General features: G+C 33.9%; 1 protein-coding gene across 3 annotated transcripts in view; it reads right to left on the bottom strand.

Moving 5' to 3' along the window:
• Positions 1–22,895, bottom strand: part of LOC106469439 (histone deacetylase 4-like) — a 187,755-nt gene that overhangs the window by 133,281 nt on the left and 31,579 nt on the right. Inside the window, exon 1 of one of the 3 annotated variants that reach the window (XM_022398670.1) lies at positions 10,538–11,082. The exons of 1 other annotated variant lie outside the window; for it this stretch is intronic. The gene's annotated coding sequence lies outside the window, so the exon portion shown is untranslated. Of the gene's footprint in view, positions 1–10,537; positions 11,083–22,895 lie in introns of those variants that run through there. One more of the 3 variants, XM_022398677.1, reaches the window with a different exon arrangement.

Genomic DNA, 22,895 nt, shown 5'->3' with positions numbered 1-22,895 from the left:
CAGGTGTTACAGATAATTGCGTTAGAATACTGTTATCGTAATCAGTGATCCCTAGACGACGTGAGATTTGACCAAACACAAATTGTTATCTGAAAATGGTGCAACACAAATCAAAGCGAAAATGGTGACAGCAGCCTCTAGTTGATATTGCGCGATATTCAAAAATAATATATATTTTCAATATATAATAATTTTGCTTAATAGGAATCTCAAGCATGTTTAGTTATATTTCAAGAAAATATTTTTTCTCTCTCTCTTTTTTTTTTTTAAAGGATGTACCGTTTCTCTGTGCCACGTTTTGGGTAAAATTATTTAGTTAGAGTAATGCGACAAATTACTGTTTTGAGTAAACTCTGGTGTTTAGGTAAACATTTGTCAACTAAATCATCTAAAAGTGATTTATCAATAAAAATGTTTTCGCGTGATTTTATTTGGAATGGAAAGCTTCTATATGCATAAGTTTTGCTTAAATTTTATATATTCATAATGCTACCTAATGGGTTGATGAACAAATCAAGTGTAGACAGGAAAAGTTTCCTTCTTTGTTTAGTTTAAGCCCAAGGCTGCACAATGGCTATCTTCACTCTGCCCACTCTGTTTTGTAATTGTCTTTTTGGTTTGTTTGTTTGTTGGTCGGTTTTTAGCGATGTAAGTCTACAGGCTTACCGCTGTGTCACTAGGAAAGGCATGTCTTTTCAGTGAGTTAATTTGTTTGTTTGAAGTTAAGCACAAAGCTACACAATGGGCTATCTGTGCTCTGCTCGCCAAGGGTATCAAACCCAGGTTTCTAGCTTTGTAAGTCCGCAGACATACCGCTGTGCCACTGGGGGCAGTGAGTTAATTATCTTTAATACCAATGTGTCCCCTTATCATTGCTTTGCAATTTTTTAAAATTCGAAAAGTTTCAATTAATTGATATTTAGTTGTTAATTTATGCGAATAATCTTTATAGCCACTCTTGGAGTAATACTGAAAGCAATAACAATATTTGAATACATCCACCAACTTTACCTGAAGCTCAGTAGTCTACCTGAATTGATAGATTCTAGATGAAACAATTTAAATATATCTCTTTGAATGAGTAATTTGTCTGACGTAATCGTCTTAGAAACAGATTAATTAAATCGTTGATGAATTACGTCAAGACATAAAATATGCCACTTTGAAGAAATCTCGACATTGGGTACATATTATTAGAGAAACAGGCATGTAAATAATATGAAATTGTTAAGAATATGATCTAATAAGCGTGTTTTATTTTCTCCTATTATTTCTAATTATGCAACAACAACAAAACAAACATAAATCGGCTTTCTATAATTAATGAAAAGCAAATTTAATTGTTATTCGTTCGTATAATTAAAAATTTTAAACCATATTCTAATACATACTATGGAGTCCACGAAATATACATTTAATTCCATATGCGAATAATGCATTCATCATGCCAGTTTGCGAACATTAATGCTTATAGCCGTGTCCCTTCATTTCCGCTTTGGTATATGTGCATACCAAACCAGTCTGTGCCAGTGTCCTCCATTTCCGATTTGACATATGTGACATATTAAATGATTTTTTTTTAAATTTTTACAAAGTACTTATCTAATCTCCAAAACGATTGACACATAAGACAACATAGGGTTGGAAAGTGTGTCGTGTTTTAGCATTATTGGATGTTGTATCCGACTTTCTTGGAGTAGAAGTAATTTCTTTGTTGTAACAGTTTCACTGTATTAAAGTGTATGTTGCTTGAGTTAACCAAACTCAATATATCAATGGCATGCTTCATACTAACATTTCAACTATTTTGTGAAAAATCAAATACTACAATTGTTCACATACACATTCTCTTTCCCCTCCCTTTTTTCGTGAACACATATATATTCAACTTTGGTTATTATGAAGCATAAAATTGCATTATGGGTTATCTGTGCTTTGGCTGCTGCAGGTAACGAACCCCGAACTCTAACGTTATAAGCCCTCAGATTCACCGTACTCAGTACTTCCAGACGACTTCATGATACAGTGCATTCAGACAAAAGCGCTACAAACTATGAGCATTCTAAAGTTTAAATTTTACTTATCAAGCCTTCAAGTTATATACTCCTTTCAAAAATACTCCCATTAGCTTGATGTTTTCTAATTGCATTAAATACTGTTAAATTACTAAATATATTAAAGTAAGTAAACATATTATAAAGAATATGTTTAATGTGTTATTTACACTACATCAAAATAATTTAAAAAATAAAATCTACTATCGTCTGGAAAATTAAAAGCATTACATGTAATTATTTATGTGGATGTTCGCGTGTCTAACCGTGAAAAAGCTGTACTGTTTCGGCGCATTTTGCTCATGCTACCGTCCTAGAGAGACTGTACTCCCAGTTTGACTTAGATTTCATAGTTTGCTGATTTTCTGTTTTCGTGGTTGCTACACTTTCGGTTGTTGTTTCAATGTAATTGAACAATGTTAATCACTGATGGCAGACTAAGTACTTTAATGAACATGCGGTATCCAAATGTAGAAAGCCAGATAAGCACAGAAACAAGTGATAACTTATTTTGGGATATCAAGGCTCGTAGTGGAAATGTTGTGGACGTCCTATAAAACAATTGGCATAAACAATAAACTGTCTGATTTGTCATTAATCGAAAAATCATAAAGATCATAAGCTAGAAACCAAAAGATCCTGATCTAAATATACCCCTGGGGCAGCATCGACGCCAACACTTCTACCATGTGACTCCAGAGAGATTTGAATGCATCGATCGAGGAATGGGGCAAATGAACTCTCGGATGTAGAAACGATGCCAGGAAGGTCCACAGTTGTTCATATGAGCCTTTTTTGTCGTTGTTTCTTATGATATAAGTGATTATTTATTCAAAACTCAACTATGACCACTTTGGATTAATTTAGGGTACTGATGTGATATAACTAGCTATGCGTTATCAGTGACATTGAGCCATAAACTACATTTATTGAATAAATATTTCTAAAGCATGCTCTAGTTTCAGTTCTGTTGTTTGTTTGGTTAAACTAATTTATTTTCAGCTTTAATAACATTTTTAGAAAAATTACGCAAAAAAATATCGCTACATCCAGCTAATAGGCTATCCACAAGTTTTCCCTAAATATACTGTATCTTAATAGCTCTGTGTGTAACGCTACCATTAGATTACTTGCAAGAGAACTCCTATTATATTCAAGTTTATCTGCATTCACTCGGTGGTTTTCAAAATATAAGATTTTTTACATTTAAAATCCCGTAATAAATGTCATTAATCAGGAACGGCGATAGATAGCTTTAGTAGCTTTGACATAAAAAAAAAATACCTAACGTTAAAATAATTCAGTGGCAAAATACAAAAAAAAATATATTTTTTTATTCAACCACCAGAGGGTTGCACACACACATATACACAAAACAATATCTAGTTGTAAGATATATGTCACTCACTATGACCGTTAGCTGTGCATTACTTAGAAAAACGGAAGACAAGGGAGGGCTAAGTCATTGAATGAATCAGCATTAAGTTTTCGCTCGAGTCTCCAGATAAGCAGTCCTATGTAGCGGAGCACAAAATGACTCATACACACACACATGCCATGACACTATAGTCATAAAGAACGTCAATATCTAACGAATTGTTTTTGCTAATATATTATGAACTTTAAACCGACTTTTGTCACCAAGCTTAATTCTGATGAGAATCTCGACTTTAATTTGTTAAAATTCGGTATGTCGTTATAATTTGCTTTACAGTTCGCTAGCGCTGCTTTTATTGGCTAATATAATTATTCTAATAAGGATTGTACCCAGTGGTTTACACTACGTAAAGTTGCTAGACACTGGAACGCGCAAATTCGGTACACAAATGTTTGTTCTTTAATGCAAAGCTACACAATGGGTTATCTGCACTCTGTCAACCGCGTGGAATCGAACCTCAAATTGTAGGTTATAAGTACGTAAGCTTACCGCTGACACAATGGAGGACGTGTATATATATATCTTAGGTAATGAATACAAGATTAAGATAATACTAAAGACTTGTGTAACATTTCTAGGGGTCTAAGAACGTACACTAAAAATACACTTTGTTTTAAACCGTTCACTAACGATGGGGTCTGGTGCGTGTATTTGTATCGCATTGAGTAATTGTATGTTTTTTGTTTGTTTCAAAACTCATTTTCAATAATTGACTAAATAAATTAGATGAAATCACTCGTGCTCTATGTAAGATACATGTATGGGACCTCAGTAGTAACCAGTGGAATGAAATGCACTATTGATGGTGTTTTCTTTGACTCGTATATGCTATTGAGGCCCTGTACCCAAAACCGTCACGGACCTAAATAAATTAGATGAAACCACTCGTGCTCTATGTAAGATACATGTATGGGACCTCAGTAGTAACTAGTGGAATCAAATGCACTAATGATAGTGTTTTCTTTGACTCGTATATGCTATTAAGGCCCTGTACCCAAAACCGTCACGGACCCAGAAGCAACTTGGTGCATAAATTATTCAGAAAAAAATGTGCTTTAAAAGCCTTCAGTAGTTCTAGGAGGATAAACATGACATAGAGAAGGACAAAGCCTTCAGTAGTTCTAGGAGGATAAACATGACATAGAGAAGGACAAAGCCTTCAGTAGTTCTAGGAGGATAAACATGACATAGAGAAGGATAAAGCCTTCAGCAGTTCTAGGAGGATAAACATGACATAGAGAAGGATAAAGCCTTCAGTAGTTCTAGGAGGATAAACATGACATAGAGAAGGATAAAGCCTTCCGTTGTTCCATTGTTCTGAGGAGGGGGGGGAGTCAAATAAATGATCTGTACTACAAAAGTTTATGTGCACGTGGGAAAATAACAGCTTAGAATAATTCAGCATAATGTTTTATTCTTCCTGAAAAGGTCTGCAACACTGGTGCACCTCTCATGCAGGACAATCAAGGACGTATCCAGGAGTTTCTTTTTTGGGGGGGGGGGATGACGATTAGAAATAATTTGCTCAACGCAGATACCCTCACTCAAACATTTTGCATATAGAAACACTAGTTTACAAACCGTTTTAGTATGTTTAATATTCGCAAAAAATTTAGTTATTCATTAACCAAAATACACCACAAATATTGAAATGGATAAATTTTCACGTGCATTTTTTATTCTTTCTAAAATCATACTGACATGGAATAGAAGAGCTTTCTATGTATATTTCGTTAAAATAATAAATGCCCCTCCCCCCCATCAATCTGCTCCTGATAATGTATACTTTTTTATATGAGGATAATGGGTGTAACAAACTCTTCATTAAATCAGTCGAAAAATATTACTTCTTCAGCTCTTGTACAGGCCTGTACGCAGAATTTTTTAAAGGGGTTCTTATTTGTGAGATTAAAAGACAACACAAAACAAAGCACAATCAGCATGCTAATGTTACGGAGGTCTGGGGACATGTCTCCCAAAAAAATCAGTAAAAGAATAGGTGCTGTGAGATTAAATCTGGAAGCAATTTTGCATGAAATATAGCTTAAACAATTGCATGGCTGTTCACATAAAATCCACAAACATCCAAAACGTTAAATACCATAAGCAGCTGTACTATAACTATATAAGCATAACTGTTTTACACCACAGAAATAGGGGTTAAGTCGACTTCTCTCGACCCCACCCTAACCCCGCGTACGTGCATGATTTGTAAAAGTAAAAAAAAAAAAAGGAATTAAAATATCTTGCAATAAAAGAATTCAGAAAACAAAAATAGAAGTGGATATATGATATTTCATAACTTCAAGAAATGTGGTTAGGGAAGATATCATTTTATATTGGTATGTTACTTCTGTACGTCTATTCCTTGGTTCAAAGTACATTGCTCATATACGTGAGTATGAATAGGAGCTGATAAATGCGTGTACTACATACAATTTCGCATGGCCTTGATCACAAACACGCAAAAAAACAATCTCTTAATTTCCGTTTAACTCGGGCACATTCAAATTGGTTTCGTTAATCGTAGATACGGAAATCAACGAAATTGGTATTTCCATGAGCATAAGTTAATCTTTACGATAAGCATATAAAGGTTTTCTCAAGGTCAAATAAAGTGGTGAAAAAGGATACGCTGCAATTTTTCTTAACCTTCAGTGACCAACTAAAGAAATATGAGTATGATAAATACAAGTTTATTTTATATTGAAATAAATGAACAAACGAACTATGAACTCATTAAAAAATACAGATATAATAAATATCGATTTCAATATGAGTATCATAAATACAGGTGTATTTTATATTGAAATAAATGAACAAACGGACTATGAACTCATTAAAAAATACAGATATAATAAATATCGATTTCAATATGAATATGATAAATACAGGTGTATTTTATATTGAAATAAATGAACAAACGAACTATGAACTCATTAAAAATACAGATATAATAAATATCGATTTCAATATGAGCATCATAAATACAGGTGTATTTTATATTGAAATAAATGAACAAACGGACTATGAACTCATTAAAAAATACAGATATAATAAATATTGATTTCAATATGAGTATCATAAATACAGGTGTATTTTATATTGGAATAAATGAACAAACGGACTATGAACTCATTAAAAAATACAGATATAACAAATATTGATTTCAAATGATTTTACTTTAATATCTAATTCTAAGGGTGGATTTTAAAGACTGCTGCATGAGACGGCCTTGGGATTTTTAACATCATCATCATGAATTAACCATAGTCTACCGCATTAGGTGGAAGTTCGTGTGTGGAATAACAATTTCCGAAGAAAATAACTGAAGGGCTTTTCTTCCCAGGAGGGTTTTATTTGTTTGTGTATAGCCGTTCGTAATTTTGAACTGATAGACTAGATGGAATGCAGCTAGATCACAGCGTCCACCGCCACCTCTTGAGCTACTCCTGTCTGACCGAAAAGTGTAATATGACCGTTACTCTTACAACACACCCATGGCCCCAGTGGGCGGAAAGCGGATTCACAGTTTGGCACGCTAACCACTGGGCCACTCCCCGTCCTCTTAAGGAAGGAAAGCGCTATTCTTGTAAAACACTGTAGTTTAAAACAGCTGTGTAGATGCTCACTTCAACTAACTAAAGTCTTAGTAAAACACTGGTCTCGTCTTCTCGGTTTCAGAGAGTGCTAACTGAGGAGATTTCTGTTGCTAACGGACGTTTGAAATTTATAGTATTTGGTACTTTCCAGTTCACCCAAGTCCATAAACATGGTCTCTTTTAATGAGGTACTAAAACTAAATCTCTACGTGACAGCTGTTCCCTGTTACTCCGTTTATGAGCACCCATACAACAAGCTCTATCTGACGCTCTGGTAAAATACGTGACGACATTGGCATGGGTGAATGTACCTTCGAATTTAAGAGATGATTTAAATGTGTCAGTATTTAACAGGTAAAGTGATTGGTAATAGTTGTACATGTGACTTTGCTTCAGTATTTAACAAGTAAAGTGATTGGTAATACTTGTACATGTGACTTTGCTTCAGTATTTAACAGGGAAGCGATTGGTAAGACTTGTACATATAATATTGTTTCAGTATTTAACAGGGAAGCGACTGGTAAGACTTGTACATATGACATTGTTTCAGTATTTAACAGGAAAGTGATTATTAAGACTTGTATATATGACATTGTTTCAGTATTTAACAGGGAATTGATTGGTAAGACTTGTATATATATTAGGGACCTCAAAGTGACAGGACTTAGCTATGTTCTTCAAGGCGAAACATACACAAAAACATACATTGGTCCTAACTGTAGTACTGAGTTTGTATTGAGTGCACAGATAAATACAGAATGTTTAGTATCAGTAAATTATGAAACAACTTGTTAGCGTTGTATGACTAACTGATACAGAACTTTCCCTTATTACAGTGGTTCTTAACATTTTTTAGGCTGCGGCCCAATTCTGGTCGTAGGGCTAGTTCGGCGACCCATGCCTTCAAATATGCTCCCCCCCCCTGGTGCAGTCACTGTTGGATTACAAATGAAAGTTCGGACAGTCACTGGAGGCCCTTGGCGACCCTCTCAAAATAGCTTGGCGACCCAAGGGTCAAAAACCACTACCTTATTGAAACTACTTTGTAAAGTTTCAAAGTTTTCATTTAGTTGGTTGAAACAGTGCATAAACTATCGTTAGCAGGTCTCAAAAATGTAAGTTACATAAGATAAACTTATTTAACCTATATAACATAACGCTAATATAAGCTATGTATGATAACACTATCATTAGCTACATAAGATAATAATATAAGCTGCGTATGATAACACTAACATAAGCTGTGTAAGATAACATTAATATAAGCTATATAAGCTAAACTAATATAAGCTACATAAGATAAAACTGATATAAGATGCATAATACAAAATTAATATATGCTACACAAGATAACAGTAATGTAAGCTACATAAGATAAAACTAATACAAAATACATAAGACAAAATTAATAGAGGCTATAGCCGTATAAGTTAACACTCCTACAAACTACATAAGGTAAAACTAATATAAGCTGTTGTTATCTAACATTAATATAACCTATATTTTTTATTACTGTAATATTTCACATCATGTTTTACCTGTGGTAATACAGAGTTAATGTGGCCTACAGATGTTTATGATGTTGTTGGAAAGAGCAAAAAGAAAAAACAGGTGTTCCTAACCTGATGTTGAACAAAGCCAGAGGACTTATTTGATTGTGAAAAGAGAGATGGGACATAGATCTGAAACTGATGTGGTAATATACTGGAGATAGACATTTCAAATTGATGCGGTAATGCTTTAATGGTTAACTTTATGTTTGTATCATATAACGCGGAGAATAACGATATTGCTGCTGCTCTTTTCTGATTCACACCATTTATCTCCAGGGTTAGAATAAGCGCTTAAGCCTGAATTAGAGAAGTATTTCATAATTAAAATATTTTTAGGATATGTCTTACTTCTTGATGTAGAATATAGTTTTTCCGTAGAAGCAAAATTCAAGATTGTTATTACATTTAATGCATTAAATTTGCCAAATTCAGACAGTAGAAATATTGACCACATCTCTACTGTGAAATGGGCTGCTTTGAATAAGAAGTGACGCAAGTGTTTTGCCATTTTTGCCAAGTTTTTCGACTCAGCTACTACAGCTCTCACTTCCGACCCACTTCCGCTGTCTTACAACTATTTTCTTAGAGAATGAACGATACTGAAAATCCTCGCAGAGATTTTACTCATTTTTAGCCAATTTGTGAGTGTTTCTGCGTTTTCAAGGGAAAAAAAGCGGAGGAATGCAGTCTCCTTAAAATAAACTGCAAAACATTTAAGGTAAGACATTTAAAGTACATTACAAGAGCTTCAAAAGGAAAGCCCATTATGGACTGAGAGCTCACTTTTGTATACTTTCACCAGATCTGTATGGCTTTCACCAAGGGCAGAGTTGGATATACAATTTGCCTCTCAAAAATTAGTCAAGTTGCACATCTACTTAATTATATGCTATGTAATATCAAACTGATCTCATTATATAAGACATAATAAAGGATTAACCTGGTGGTGTAGGATACACCACACGCCTGATTCAATTGTATAACGTATAGCATGAAACTGGCCTATTGCTATAAGATATAGCATACATTTACCTGATAATAAAAAAGTATAACAAGAAATGATCTGTGGATCTAACGGAAATGTTATTTTAAACACTGATTTAATCCAAATCTAAAAATGCACTGACACACGTAACATGTATGTATGACATAATGATGTAACAACTATGAACAGTATCTGGTGCTATAATATAACACAACTACATAACACGGATAGTTGTTTGGAATAATTATCACAGGTATGGCAAAATCGTGTAACAAAAATATATGACCTAGCTTAGGTATGACTTGTAAAGTACCTAGCGTTATGCGTATGCAAAAGAAAAATGATGTAACAATTTACGCAAAAACAACTAACTTCACAGACGCGAATCTACATGGCCATGACAAATTACACGCGCAAGACGTTGTTCCAATATAACAGCAGCTGTCTAAACTCGTAATGGTAAACAATGTGCTGTTCCCATCGTGAGAAGTTGCATAAACATTAATACGAAAAACGTTGTCAGGCAATATCCCGTTGAATGATCAATTAGGTGTACAAGTATTTAAAAATAGCCTACGAGAGACAACCTAACATACATTCATAACCTCCATGATTCTGTTTAAAAAAACAAGTTAAAATACGGCGGTAAAAACAATGACTCACTGTTGATCTTCTTGACGTAACGTCAGTTATTCCCTAGTCTTTACATCATCACAGATGACGTCATTAGATAGATTTTACAACACAACAAGACTTACTGCAAGTTATGACTGACTGACTTACATAAATAGTATCTATCAGTAATATTAGAACTTGAAATGGTATATCATTTAATAGTTTTGATTCCATAAATGAGTTAATTAATCTATGTTATCTATAAAATATCATCCTTTTGATACACTCACCAAACACTTTTTACCTTTTATGTCTTCACAAATTGTCTCAACAGACTGTCTTCACAAATTGTCTCAACAGACAAACAAGTGTTTACAACATTAGCAGCTGTGTTCTAGACAGAGCAGTAGGTCTTGGAAGTGATCTATCGACAGACAAGCAAGTCTTCACAACATCAGCAGTTGTGCTCCAGATAGTGCAGTACGTATTGACGAGATGTATCGACAGACAAACAAGTATTCACAACATCAACAGCTGTGTTCCGGACAGTGCAGTAGGTCTTGACGAGATGTATCGACAGACAAACAAGCCTTCGCAACATCAGCAGCTGTGTTCCGGACAGTGCAGTAGGTCTTGACGAGATGTATCGACAGACAAACAAGCCTTCGCAACATCAGCAGCTGTGTTCTAGATGTGCAGTACTTCTTGACGAGATGTATCGGCAGACAAACAAGTCTTCACAACATCAGTAGCTGTGTTCCGGATAGTGCAGTACGTCTTAACGGCATCACGACACTCAGTATCTTCCTACAAGTAAAATTTCCTGTTATGCTTATGCCATTTCTAGTGGACAGCGCCATCTAGAATAAATCACCCTATGTTGATCGCAGCGCGTAAAGCCTCAAGAGACCTTCAGCTGAGAACGAAGATTAACGAGAAACACGAGCTATTTTTAGCAGTCGGCAAGTACGAGTACATGCAACTGTCGTCTGGTGACAAGAGTGGGAGGCTTGAGGTGGTTGCCTGGAAACGGTGCATTGCAGACAAGGCTCCTTTTAGGCAATGAAATATCTAATATTCCCTGAGTTGTTTCAATTTCGGGATCACATTTTCGTGGTTGTCTTTACACATGAATTAACCAGAAAAATAAGATGTGTTAAAGGTTTCTTTCGGTACACCAACTCAAAGCGAAGTTCTCAAAATACATCTAGAGATTATACACTGAATATATAAGAAATCCGTTTAGTATATAACATTCACAAACAAAGTGTGAAAATATTATTCACGCCTTTTACACATATTCCAGCATCGATATCCTCCAAACTTCCGATGTAACTAGTGAAGTATATACAATTAATGTTATATATTTGGTTAGCGGCACACTTAATGCTTAGACATGTACTTTCTGTTATAAATAGGGGTTAAAGCAGTCTTTTTTTTTTTAGTCTATACGATAGTGTTTGAAACGTTTTGACAATACTAAATGAAAGATGTGTATACAAACCATAAAGTATAGAAAACTATTATCGAGTTGAGGAACAAGTCTAGACTTCATGAGCGAATAAAGAGGCAGTTGGTGTCCAAAACATTTAGGAAACCTGACCTCACCGTGTCTTTCTAACAAGAAGCTCGGAGAGTTACTAAGTTATAGTACTTACTCATGATAACTAGGAATGTCTACTGTATTCTTCTGTTCTGTGGGTCGAAATGGGTGACATTTAGCCTAAATTCCCCATACCAAAAAGCAAAGATTTTTAAAGATAAAGATATGTTGTGCAAGGGGATGTTATAATTAACATGTAGCTGTTAAAATGCTGTTATTTAAGAAAAAAAATACATTTTTGTATAGCCAACAATCAGATGTCCTTTATTTAAGCTAATTTGAAACAATAAAATCCTTTGATTTGATGGATTAAGGACACAAAGTTAAGATACATAATCTCTAGAGAAGAGAGAGAGATGAAACAGTTACCGGAAACTATTGTTTCATGTGAAATCGCTCATTTAGCAAACGTGTACGTTGTTTTATTTTCTGAACTTGTACAGATGTATAATTGTAACATTTCATTAAGAAGACCTAGGATAGAATACTGACCACTACCAATAAATATAGAGGTTAAGTACGTTATATTAACAGCTTTGGAGCCTTAACACGTCGTTACAATCCGTGTCACGACGTCTGGTGATGCTCTATCTGACGAATGGTGCATCTTGACAATAACCCTGCAGCGTAGTTTCCTCAGAAAAAGGTTCCTTCTTAAGACTGTCAAGTCCAAAGTACATCAATCTTCTCTGCTTGCTTTCAAAATTTCATCTAGTATACGAGGAAGTCGATTACCTAGAGCCTATTTCAAAGTCCGATCGCACAGAAATCCATAGGCGACTTGAACAGTATGTTTTTATATGGAATAGTATGAATACCTATTTCATTCTCCAGCGGCTTGAAGTATGCGACAGTTTAACATAGAACCAGCTTGTACACGTGACTTGTGTCGCTTTTCCATGCAGAGATCCATTTTGATTATGTCAGATATTGTTTCAAGGGGCTCGTGAACGGATTTTGCACCACTGACCTTTGTGTTTGTGGATTCTCACCTGTTAAAGGCGCCGCACTTTGCTTACCACGGCTGGCATACGACTTGTTTCACATCTCTTTCTAGAATGTCCTGGTGGCCCAAGTTGATCAATATTCCTCTCTTTTTTATTAATGTTATTAAGTACAAGGGCTATCCCGATTTTGGAAAATGGAAATCCCCGATCCGGACACACCTTTGTGACCTGAGTTTGTTAATATTTTAGGCAGAAAGGGATGTTTCATACCCCTTCTCAAAAATAATCAGTTATTGGTGGCGTCACAACATCTACATAACGCCAAACAGTATCAAAATATAGTTGTGATACATGCCATTCTATAAATTTATATAGGCTGTGGTTGCCACGTGACTTTTTGATTGTTATGTTCAAAATCGTTTTAATATGTCGTATTCAGTACTGTGTATTCCTTCTCAGGACGCCCCCATCCCTGAAACTGAAGGCTTATAACGCTAAGCACCAGGCTTCGATTCCCGTGGTGGGCATGGAACAGATAGCCCATCGTGTTGCTTTGTGCCTTACAACAAATAAACAAACCTGCTCAGGACTTCCTTGAAGATGGCAGCAGATCAGTAATCGAAATGAAGGATAAAATCTGTTTAATATCAAACTATAAATAAGTTATAATAAAAAGTACGACAAACAGAGAAAAAGGTTACTAATTAATAATTAAAATTTCGGTGACCGTACAGGCTTACTAACCATGATAACGACTGATATTCGATCACCACAATCTTAATGTACATTCATAACGCTGATGCGTATTTAAGATATTTTTCTTATCTTTGAATAAAAACAATGAATATACCTGGAAAACACTCACAACTAGTATAGTTAACATCAATGACACAATATTTATTTTGAAACTCTGTGCATGTTAGGTGAAGTTTTATTCAATTTAAATTACTGTTTGATGTTTTCATCTTAATGTTTGAACTTCAAAATGATCATATGTGTGTGGACGTAATGTTGTACTTTATTTAATAAAAGGTTTTACACATTCAAAGCTATTTTGTTTTACATTTAATTCATTTGTATGGTGGAATATTCTCCAGTATTATATTTGAGATCACAGCGCTGAACAGAGGAAGTCTGTTGTTTTTATTTTTTTACTGTGCCGTTGATGTTAACCAAACTGAAGCTGAGGACTTTCCCAGGATACTCATCGTTCTTATTCAAAGATAAAGAAGAAAAATACCTTAAAGATGCATCATCGCATTAAAGTCGACAAAACAAAACAAAAAACAAAAAAACAAGTTATCCATACAATATCACAGGAGAGTTTACATTATCTGATTATAGCTCTCCAATCAACATAATGTTATTAACTAAATATATAACTTCAAGATATGGAGATCAAGGAAAAATACTGTTTAAAGAAGTTCAAAAACATACTACTTGAAATAAAATAAAATAATAATGAGTCTGTGCTTCTAAAAATAAGTCTCCCGGTGGGATAGCGGTAAGTCTACGGATTTATAACGCTAGAATTAGCGGTTCAATTCCCCTCGATAGACACAGTAGATAGCCAGATTTGGCTTTGGTATAAAACACACACTCCTAAAAATAATACAGGAAACAAGGTATATTACTAAAATTTTTAAAGATCAAGCTTTTTTTCAAAATGAAAAAATTAAAATAATTTTAAGGAAAACAGAAAAACGGATATTAAATGAAATCATAAACCGAAATTGTAGAGACATAAAGTTTTTAAGAAGAGAATATGTGAATAAAGGAATAATCTTGCTTCAAAAATAACACCCGAATACTTAAATATGGTCTACAAAGTTATCAGTATAAACTGTATGAACAAAAAATGAACTTCATCAAGTTGGACGATGCAATCAAGGAATCAGAGAAATAAATAATTTTGACATAGTCAGTTTATCAGGTTTACAGCTACTAAAGTGGACTTTTTGAATAAAGGACTCGAATGTGCTGTGATACGTAATAAGATCCCAATACTGGACATTAAAAGACGACTAGTACAACAAGTCATGTATCCTGAAAATTAAAAAAAGGGGGAGTGAATGTCTAAAGAAGATCCAAACAAAACAGCAAAGAAAACATTTGATGACCATGATGAAGAAGGCAATGAAAATATCCTTATCAATGTCATCTTCCCAAAATTTCTAGAAAATTTGAAAAAGGAAATGTCTTCTAGAATAAGAAGTTATATGCTTAAACCCAATCAAATTAAACAAATTATTTGTTTGTTTGTTTGTTTGTTTTGAATTTCGTGCAAAGCTACACGAGGGCTATCTGCGCTAGCCGTCCCTAATTTAGTAGTGTAAGACTAGAGGGAAGGCAGCTAGTCATCATCACCCATCGCCAACTCTTGGGCTACTCTTTTTACTAACGAATAGTGGGATTGACCGTCACATTATAACGCCATGACGGCTGGTAGGGCGAGCATGTTTGGTGGGACGGGGATTTGAACTCACGACCCGAAGATTGCGAGTCGAGCTCCCTAACCACCTGGCCATGCTGAGCCAATAAACAAATTATTACTCAATATGAAATGCAAGCTTTAAGAGAAATGAAGAATAACAGTAAAATTATCATTTTGAAAACATATAAAGAAAGAAATAAAAAATGCCTAACGGAAAAGAAATTGTATAAACAACTAATGTATCGATTTAAATTATATTTCTAAATTTAAAAAAGTAATAAGAATTTAAATTATGAAAACAACTAAATAGTTTATTTTTCTGAAATAAAAAAAGAGAAATTATCTGTGAAGATTCATATAGCTGTTTTAGAGTTCCAAAAATAAAGACCCTATTGAAATTCACCCTATACTTTCAACCTTTTCTAGTTATTACTACTTATTATATTTCTTGTGTGTCTAATAAAACATTATAAAAGAAACAAATACGCAGTTAAAAATGTTTCCTAAATAGCTCGTACACCAAAATGAATAGTTTGATGTAGTATCAATAAACACCACTACTCCAAAACACGAAGTAGTTAATCTAGCGTTATAATTAATATCTAAAATCCCAGATAAAATTTATTTCATTCTTTCATTAGAAATACTACAGAAGCTTTTCCCAAGAGATTTACAAAAGGCCGTTTAGTTTCAAAATGAAATTTTTAAACAGATAGAGGGTTAAGCATGGCAAGTTAAATCCAAGACTTTGTGAACTGTTAACTGACAAATATCAGATATTTTAAAATAATATAAACAGTACTTATCCAAATATAAAATTTGCATGTGAAAAAATACTTAATTTTTTAGATATATAAATAAAGAGAAATAAAAAAGGATTGAACATTAAAGTATATCATAAATCCTGTCCAAGTATAATTACATAAAATAGGAATGAGTCCACTGGGTACAACAGGAGGTTGGGTCTATTGCATTTATCTACAATATAGCATTCCAATTATACAGTAAAAGCAATAAATAGCAATATATATAAATGCAAAATATAGGTTGAAGAAAACTGTCATTTTCCAAACCCAGAAAAAAACAAAAACAAATGTCAATGTAAAAAAAACAACAGATCCAAAAGTATAATCAATAAGGAATATTTCACAACACAGTAAAATATGGTGACGACTTTAAAACGAAAACAGATAAGGAAATGAGAATAAGGTGCTCTTTGTATAAAAACCAGGTAAACATTAAGCAGTTTTTAAAGAATGTTTATATAGAACTCTACAATCATGTAATTATATATAAGTATGATATTAAAGAATGCGATAATTTTTACATAGGTGAAACAGGACGTGATTTAAACAGTAGAATTGGTCCTCTCCCTTATGGCTTAGTGTGACGTCTGAGGGCTTATAGCGCTAAAAACTAGGTTTCGATATCCGCGTTGGGCAGAGCACAAATAATCCATTATGTAGTTCTGTGCTTAACAACAAACAATCAACAGAACTAAGAAACACATCAGGTTCTTGCACATTTATGAGCACTGTACACATAACAAACATCATGTACAATTTTAGATTTATACACAATGGAAAATATGAATAACCGGAAAATTAAAAAGGCTTTAATAAAAATAATTGAAACTAAATTACATTATAATGATGCTGTCAATTTATATATATTTTGAAACCCTGTACATGTCGGTTACAATTATATTCTATTTGAGTCATTATTTGATAATTTTTAATGTTTGTACCTGCAGGAGGATACATGTGTGGTCACAATATTGTACTTTTTTTTTAATGAAGAGTTTTACCCATTTCAATTCGTTTTATTTAAAAAGTAAAGAAATGTTTACTTTATAATCTTCTTTACACTAAATCCGATACAATTTTCTGGGTCTCGGGAGATTTATGGTCTGCGAAAAAAAAATGACCATCTTTGGTAACCTGTTGGTCACCACTGTTGCATAAAGATGTTTCACAAAATGTAAGCTGTACTAACATGACACTAAAAGTGTGTGCCGACTTATGTTTGTGTTAATATAAGCACTGGGTCAGTGGTAAGTTAATGTTAAACTATATATCGTACATTGTTGCTAAAATTGAAATTATTTACATCTTCTTGATGTGTCGTTAATAATAAATGTATAAATTATCATTTCAATAGGATTGTGTTTCTTACAGCAAAGCCACACGAGGCTATCTGCTGTGTCCACCGAGGGGAATCGAACCCTGGATCTTAGCAGTGTAGATCCACAGACTTACCGCCGTCCCAGCCGGGTACTCATTTCAATAGAAAATAAATACTGTTTTGTAATTAATCTGACATGTGTTTTTCAGACTTCTTTATTTTATTAATTATCTCATTCATTAATGTATTAACAGAACTATACAGTAGATACAGAACTTGTAGATCCACAGACTTACCGCCGTCCCAGCCGGGTACTCATTTCAATAGAAATAAAGACTGTTTTTGTAATTAACCTGACATGTGTTTTTCAGACTTCTTTATTTTATTAATTATCTCATTCATTAATGTATTAACAGAACTATAATAAGGTCCTAAAAACAACAACTGACACATGGTTGTTTACTCAAGTCACTCATTACTTTCAGATCAATCATAAAGATCATCGGTGGCTTTTAATTTTACATTAATATCAATAAATGTTCGAACAAATTAAATCTGCGAGTCCCATCATATCATCAAGTAATCCACTTCAAAAGTTTATAACACATACTAATGTAAAATACATCCTGCCAACCTTCAAAATTTCACCATTCAAATAGACCCTGTGAGATGAATATCCGAGATTCTATCATAATTAAGCACTTAAGTGAAGTCATCTCTAATTTTCAACGCCCCATTGAACTGTAAACAAGATAGTTTACATAGATTTAGGTTTTCAAAAGCGGCACGAAATTCATGTTCACAAGGTTTTCCCAAAGCACATAACTGAACGGAAGACTAGTTATGACAGGTCTACATGTGACAAATGTATGTCATTATATTGGGCGAAGCAGCATGTGTCTGCTTAAGTGTCTCTTCGTCCCGCCGGCAATACAACATTTAAATTTTGCAATGGACTTATTACGGTTGCAGGTTGCAGCGCGAAGTTAAATATCCGTACTACTGCACACGATCATGCTAATGTGCTGACACCAACGTATCGCTAGAAAGTACCATCTTTATAGAAACTGGATGCCTGTAAGGTGTCTCTCCATCAAGATAAAGCATTCAGGCAGACATCAAATCAACATGCCACATTCTCGGTCGTCTCCCTCAACAAGGTAATACATGCTATACTATTCGTAGTTATATTCAATAAATGTTTGTAACTTTAGCATGCTCAAATAAGCTCACGGAAGTTGTTGTCCGCGTATGGCTGTTGGACTTTGAAAAGATGAAGGGGATATTACTGACCCCGATGTGTTACACAAAAGATGAAGGGGATATTACTGACCCCGATGTGTTACACAAAAGCCTCCTAGAATGGAAATTACACTGCATAGAAACAGTTCGTAATCCGAGCAATCGGTAAAAGAAAACAGAGCTATAAGACCTAAGCACTTATCCTTGTAGCATTACAATAACACGTGAACGCCCCTCTTTAATTCGTTCGAACACTTTTAATACGCATGTAAAAAAAGGCTATAGTTTACTTGGCTTGATGGTATTTGAGTGTAATCCACAATTGAGGCTTGATATGAGCAAATTTGTCAGTTTTTTTTTTTGACTTAATCATATTTCTATTGACACAATGATTAGAATACACGAATAAAATAAACAAATTAGTCTGAAAAACAAGCCAGGTTAGACACAAAACACTGTGGTTAGGGCGCTCGACTCGCAATCTGCGGGTCGTGGGTTCGAGTCCCCGTCACACCGAACATGCTCGCCCTTTCAGCCGTGGGGTGTTATAATATGACGGTCAATCTCATTATTCGTTGGTAAAAGAGTAGCCCAAGACTTGGCGGTGGGTGGTGATGACTATCAGCCTTCCCTCTAGTCTTACACTGTTAAATTAGGGACGGGTAGCACGGATAGCTCTCGTGTAGCTTTGCACGAAATTCAAAACAAACAAACACAAAACACTGTATTTATTTTTACTGAATTGATAACGAATACATTTATAAATATAGATTTTTTGTTAACATATCAAGGTGTAAGTATCTTTAGTAAACAGAAAAAATGTACGGTGTACACCGTACAGTGTGAACATTAAAACTTGGGTAATGTTGATTTCAATAAGATCTTAAAATATGTTCATTGTCTTTTAATTTTTGAAACTCAAGCTCGGTTAAGAAGAAATTTAAATTTAATAAAGTTTTAGTAAATACCTTAAAATATAAAGACAAATAACTTGTAAAATGAAATAGTCAATAAATTCGTTTTTCTGTGCTTTAAGGTCAAAGTTCGATAACAATCACAATTTGTTCGCAATTGTTTATACTAAGTGTTGATTTTCAAGACTGTCTAGTGGTCATAAATTCGTGGTTTTAAATTCATATAAACTATCGGGATGTAATGTTTATAAGTGGAGTTAACAGGTTGAAAACTAAACGGAAAATTCGTTCTCATACATATAAATCTGAACATAAACACTGCATTTGGTAGACAAAATAAAAAGATTTATCATAAACAGATATGACTTTTAGGAAATTATGATGTTTCACAAAAGAACCATTTAAGTATTTTAATTAACGACCCAGGTTTAAAGCTTACAAAATAATTTGTTAGTTTTGTCATTCGATATTGTGATGTAGATATACAATATAATTTTCCATAACTATAAACGAACAAACAAATTTTACTGTCTTGCACAGACAGCTTACAAAATTGGAGAGAACGTTGTATTAAATGTCCTTATGTCTAGTTTGACCCATTGAGCAAGATATTCAGTAGTCACAAGTAACCCTTTGAACAATTGTGTAATTAGGTGGTAACCTTTACTTAGGCACATAGACTTGAAGGTTGATAGCGCTATTCATTTGATTTATTTTTGTTAAGCGCAAAGTTACACAATGGGCAATCTAGTTTCTGCCCATCACGGGTATCGAACCCCAATTATTAGCGATACGCCCAAGCTAACCGCTGAGACATTGGGTGCTGATATTGCTATGTAACAATATGACAAAACATGTATGTTTTGTTTTATACAAAATCAAATAATATTTTCTGAGATATAAGAAAACACTTATCTAAACTTTAACGTTTTTTTATATAGTTAGATGCAAACATTTCTTTTTAACATCTTTAGAATGTAGCTATAATATGTAATCAAACTATAAATCATACGCTTATTATAGATCTTAAACAATACGTATTCAGAAAAAACTATACATTTGCAAAATATTCAAACTATAAAACTTAATAGTCAAACTTTTCAAGCTTGAATTATTTTTACGTATAAAGTCAGAGTGTACTCTCAAGACAATAGAGTACAACCAGAGTTGGTAATGTATCGATATTTGTGGAATGTGTCACGTCTAATAAACGAAGGGTCCGAGGTTCGAGACATGATCCTGCTAAACAGGCTCTTAACTTTTAAATATGGGCGCATATGGGTTTGTTGGACCGAATAACGGGTTTGGCTGTCATTTGCGCCAGTGGATACTCCTGGCTGGCGGCCATCTCTCTGTTTACGGATTTAGAACGCTAAAATTCGGGGTTCGTTTTCCCCGAGATGAACAGAGCGCATCGCACTGTGTAGCTTTGCGCTAAAATAACAACAATAATGCCTTCCATCTAGTCAGTAGTTCAAAATTAGGTAAGGACAGCTATACCCGAATCCTAGTAGTTTCTTATAAGATGCCATTCAAATTGAAAATTCCAATTCATACAATTTCGGTCAAGTTATCAACTCTGATACACTGCAGACGGGCACGTGACATATTAGATGTCTCTATGTGTTATGGTGTTTAACTAAAAGATACGAATTTTTTGCCTGTTTATTTGTAAGTGAAAAACATGATCTATGAAAACTTATGTTTATCCGATCTTATACAGCATTTTAACGACGCATATAAATGTAGAATACTTAATTTTAAACAGTTAAGATTATTTATAGATTAGAAAATCTTTTTCGAAAAGACCCATTATTATCATTATTAATTTTCGTTTTGTCAGACATTTGTGTTATTGTTTTTAGGGAGTCGAATATTTGCACAAGTTATATAAAACTGAATAATTTATGAACATTAATAAAAATTACAGTCAATACAGCTTAAGAATGAAAATATTTATTTTAAGGACTCCATAGATAGTGACAGACTGAATATATATTAAACAATTGTTTGAATAAACATGAGCATAATACATGAAGAACAATATGTCTTTATTTTTTCAAATGTTAGCTTACATCATTTTCAGCTAATAGACTAGAGGGCACCCACCCAACTTTTGGACTACTCTTATCTGACCATTGCTCTTATACGCACCCATAACGCCAAAATGCGGAGCACGATTTTTGCACCAACCGGACGCGAGCCATGAATTTTCTGATACAAACTCCGGAAACTCTAACCATCATGTCACGCCCGACCCACTTGACAGTCAACATGATAAAAGTAAGATTCTTTTTGGTTATAATATCAGACTTTTTCTTTGTGAAAGGATAACTTGTAACATATTCAAATCCACCATAGAGTTATTGCACAGTTATTCAACTGTATAGTGAAGGCTAGATATCTTTAACATATGCAGTTAAGGTTAAAATAAAATCCAACATTAGATACGAGTTCGCTGTGTAATCACAACGTGATTCACGTTTATCAACGTCGGGCCTCTTAGTGGCACATCGGTATGTCTGCGGACTTACAACACTAGAGACTGGGTTTCGATACCCCTGGTGAGCAGAGCACAGATAGCTCATTGTGTTGCATTGTGCTGAACTTCAAACAATCAACGTCGGTAAATAAATTTAGTGAATAAAAATTATATTATGAACACTTGATATTACAGAAACTTTATATAACTGTCATCATAATTTTAAGGTTATGAAATCAAATAAATAAAACACAATAAGAAGGGTCACGTGATTAATAAAAATAATCATAAAATAAAACACAAAAATTCTAGTAATGTTACGTAATTAATCAATTATATGTCGCTTACTCTAGTCTAGTCTAGAAGACACGAACGGAGCTATCATATTGCCCTCTGTTGGCTTTAAAACGAACTAACTGATCGTCATCTAATCTATCATCTCTTAAACGTCAAACAACAGTACACGTGTCCTCTAAAAGCCAGTCTGGGTTATGCGATAAAGTAACTCATAGCTATTGACATCTCATAAAATGAAATTTCATCCATGCTTTCACTATATTACCCCACTTTTCTAGTTAATAACGAGAAACACATCCATCATTACACACCAATAAAAAACTGTATCATCTTGTACTTTACTACAAGTATATAAAGCTCTCACTTGTATTATTAGTTTTGTTTTTTATATTAAACTGAATACTACACCATTTTATATTGTCGTCCATTCCAGTTGACTTTGTAACGAATTTGTTATTATATATGTATTTTAATATCAACGTTTATTTAAATAATTTTATATTTAGAAACATGCATAGCTTATACTGTTAAAATGTGTTGCGAAATTCCCGCCTATTCTCCAAAGTTGTAGAAGATTCTCGAGAGTAAGAATCAACAATATATAT

This window comes from Limulus polyphemus, unplaced genomic scaffold (assembly GCF_000517525.1).
Source record: "Limulus polyphemus unplaced genomic scaffold, Limulus_polyphemus-2.1.2 Scaffold96, whole genome shotgun sequence".
Lineage (NCBI taxonomy): Eukaryota > Metazoa > Arthropoda > Merostomata > Xiphosura > Limulidae > Limulus > Limulus polyphemus.
This window is presented reverse-complemented; position numbering and strand designations above follow the sequence as displayed.